Source organism: Lipotes vexillifer, unplaced genomic scaffold (assembly GCF_000442215.2).
Source record: "Lipotes vexillifer unplaced genomic scaffold, Lipotes_vexillifer_v1.1 scaffold395, whole genome shotgun sequence".
NCBI lineage: Eukaryota > Metazoa > Chordata > Mammalia > Artiodactyla > Lipotidae > Lipotes > Lipotes vexillifer.
This window is the reverse complement of record NW_006797390.1, coordinates 8788092-8791958: the sequence shown is the minus strand read 5'-3', so window position 1 is coordinate 8791958 and position 3867 is coordinate 8788092. Positions and strand designations below refer to the sequence as shown.

Here is a 3867-nt window from a genome sequence, read left to right as displayed (position 1 = left end):
CAGCAGGGACGCCACCAGGTTGCTCAGGGAGTTCCAGTACCTGGGGACGGCGGGCGGGGTGAGCCTCCATCACCTCGCCCCACTGCCCCACCCACCAGGGGCTCTGGGACCGGCTGCAACGCCCTCCTCCTGGCCCTGTCCTTGGGGCAGCGTGGTGGTGGGACCTGGCTGGCCAGCTCACAATTAGAGTGTGAGTGAGTTAATTCAGGGGCCCCGGGTCGGGAGTCTGGTTCCGACCGAGCTCTGCACGTGTCTTTGGGCGAGTTGCTTAACCTCCCTTCTTTCTGTGCCCCACTGTCTGAAAAAATCGGGGCAGTGGGAGCACGCGCTCCTTTATGTTATCGGGAGGATTACATGCGATAACAGTTTTTAAAAAGCCACTCCCCCCAACGGCAACCAAATAGAAAATAAACAAGCGGGACGACATCAAACTACAAAGCTTCTGCACAGCAAAGGAAACCATCAACAAAGTGAAAAGATGACCTACAAAATGGGAAAAAAAACACTTGCAAACCATATATCTGATAAGAGATTAAAATCCAAAATATATAAAGAATTCATGCAACTCAATAGCGAAACAAACAAACAAACAAAAAACACCCCAAATAATCCTATTAAAAAAACAGACAGGGACTTCCCTGGCGGCGCGGTGGTTAACACTCCACGCTCCCAATGCAGGGGACCCGGGTTCGAGCCCTGGTCAGGGAACTAGGTCCCCCATGCATGCCACAACTAAGAGTTCGCATGCTGTATCTAAGACCCAGCGCAACCAAATAAAAACTTTAGAAAACCAGACCCGAATAGACATCTCTCCAAAGAAGACATACAAACGGCCAACAGACACGTGAAAAGATGCTCAACATCGCTAATCATTAGGGAAATGCTAATCAAAACTAAGAGATATCACCTCACACCTGTTAGAATGCCCATCATCAGAAAGACAAGAGATAACAAGTGTTGGTGAGAATGTGGAGAAAAGGGAACCCTTGTGCGTTGCTGGTGGGAATGTAAGTTGGTGCAGCCGCTGTGGAAAACAGAATGAAGCCTCCTCAAAATAATTAAAAATAGAGCTACCATACCCTCCTGCAATTCTACCTCTGGGAACATATCCAAAGGATACGTTCACTACAGCATTATTCATAATGACCAAGACGTGGAAACAACCTAAGTGTCCATGCGTGAACGGACAAATGGAGAAAGAAAGATGTGGTGTACGTTATCTACAATGGGATATTATTTAGCCATAAAGAAGAAAATCTTGCCATTTGCAACAGCATGGATGGACTTGGAGGGCATATTATGCTTAGTGAAATAAGTCAGACAGAGAAAGACACATACCAAGTGACCTCCCTGCTATGTGGAATCTAAAACAATCCAAAACCAGACACAAACAAACAAAACCCCCCACCAAACTCACAGAAAAGGAGATCAGATTTGTGGTTACTAGAGGCGGGGGATGGTGGTGGGGGAACAGGAGGGAGGGCGTCAAAGGTACAAACTTCCAGTTATAGATAAATAAATACTAGGAATGTAGCGTACAGCATGATGACTGCTGTGTGCTATATGTGACAGCTGTTAGGACAGTAAACCCTAAGCGTTCTCATCACAAGGATAATTTTTTTCTTTTTTCACACTGTCGCTATGAGATGACACGTGTTAACTAAGTCTACTGTCACAATCATTCCACAATGTATAGAAAACAAACCATCATGCTGTACACCTTCAATGTAGACACTGATGTATGTCAATTATTTCTCAGTAAAACTAGAAAAACTATAATTCCAGCTCTTCATTTAAAAAAAAGACCCCAGTATAGTGCCTGGCACACAGGTGATAAAGGTTAGTAATTATTGTTATCACTACTGATCTTTAGACAAAAAAACACATTAAAAAATTTTTTTTTCCGGAATGTGGGCCTCAGCCCAGCCCAGTCATGAATGGGGTCACCCATGGGTGAGGGTGGCCTGGGTCACCCGTGGGTAAGAGGGGGTGTGTGACTTACTGAGGCTTCCCAAATTCACCCGGTCCAAAGAGTTGGTTTGTTTCAAAAGCCTCTCTTCCGGAGATTCTGATTCAATAGCTGTCGTTTGGGGCCCAGAAATCTGTTTTGAACAAGGGTCACAGAGGATTCTGATACGCAGGCCAGCTTGGGAGGTCCTGGATTGCAGCAAACACACCCAGTCCACAGCGATGGCCTGCGGCTGGAGGGGCCCTGCCTCTCTCCGCTGTGAGCGCGGACGCCCTTCACGGTGGGGACGGGTGGGGAAAAGCCCTCTCTTGGGGAAGTGGGGGGGCACGAATGGCGCTGGAAGGGGCTTGGGTACCCGGGACAGGGTCTGTCCAGGGTGAGGAACGCATTGCAGCAAGAGGGACACGCGGCCAGCTGGCCAAGGGCGTCTCACTTCCCTGCAGCGCTGACCGGCCCAGCCGCCTTCCAGGCCACAACCTTGGCCTCCTCCACTCCGATGCCCCGGCTTGTCTCCAAGGCGGGCAGGGAGTTGTTTCTGCTGCTCGAGACAGTGCCTTGCAAACCACGCCCCGCTGCAGCCTGGCAGCTGCACCCCAACCCGGGCACCTCTCTCCGGAGAACGGCTCCGTAAGTGACAGAAGCAGATGGACCAACAGTTTGGGTGTAAACATGAGCGTCTCCCCAACCTGGAGTCTCTCGTGCTCTTTCTCCAGACTCAGCCCTGCTCCGCCTCTACCCTGCCTGCCAGCCACACGCCCTCTGTTCGCGGAACGTTAATATACATTGACTTGTATCTGCTCTAGAAAGGCTCTTACCTGTTCCACATTTGTGACAGCCTTGTCTCACCCAAATAGGCTCGAGTTCGTGAGGGCAGAGGCCAGAGGTCTTCCTTCCATCCCCTGCTTCTCTGTCCTCAAATAGATTCTGTGCAACCTGGCATGTGTGACGGGCTGCCTGGCCCCGGTCGGCTAGAGATTGTACTAATCGTTCTGTTTAAGCAAGGAGTTAGAGAACCTCTGTGGGGGCTAGGACGCCCTCCCCTCTTACACTGAAAGCTCTCCCAAACCTGTCTGGAGATGACATGCCGGGGGTGGGGGGGCTGGGAAACCATTTTCTAAATGCCGATTCCCAGGCCTTGCTCGGAACCATGAATCACTGCGGTGCAAGCACCCAGCCCCCGTCAGCAAGCCGGTATTTAGGAACCGAAACTCCGGAGCGTATCTGTAACGAGAACGTCCCGCTGTACTGGGGGCGGGGTGGACAGTGTCTGCCTGGGGGTTAAGGTCGCACAGCCCCTAAAGTGCACAGAACATTCTGGGAAAGTCTTCATGGCCATAAAAGTTGGTGCCCTAGTTTTCCCGAGGCCCGTGGACGTGAGGGAAATAGACCAGCCCAGAGCTGAGGTTCAAGCTGTCTGCCGGCCACGGGCCCAGGGGCGCCGGCCAAGGAGGCCCCAGACCCGAGGGAGAAAGTCACCGTGCGGGAGGGGGTCTGCCCGGGGTGGGGTGCGGCCCGCGGGCCTGGACTGAGGGCCTGGACGGAGCACGGCTGTGCCGCCCGTCACGGGGGTGGTGGCGACCTTCTGGGGACGCTGGGCGGGGGAGGCCTACTGAGCCGCCTACAGGGCCCGAGCCTCGGGTCGGAAGGCTCTTCTCCTGCTCCCACGTCCCGAGGGGTGCGCGGCCGTCTCCCAGTCAATGGGGGTTCTCAGCACGAGCCGCTGTCCTGATCGAGCCCCGTGGCCTGCCCCGCCATCACGCCGTCGCGGTGAACCACAGCCGCCGTCTCCGGCTCGAGCCCAGACCCTTGGGGTCGCCCTCCAGGTGGCCTCACACCCACAGCCGCAGCCCCGGCCTCGGAGCCAGGCTACAGCCCCTCCGGCACCTGCCACCCAGGCG

At 53.6% G+C, this 3867-nt stretch overlaps 1 protein-coding gene across 2 annotated transcripts in view; it reads right to left on the bottom strand.

The window, feature by feature from the left end:
- The window catches only part of CACNA1C (calcium voltage-gated channel subunit alpha1 C), a 435574-nt gene that overhangs the window by 85108 nt on the left and 346599 nt on the right, over window positions 1-3867 (bottom strand). The gene's annotated exons all lie outside the window — the stretch shown is intronic.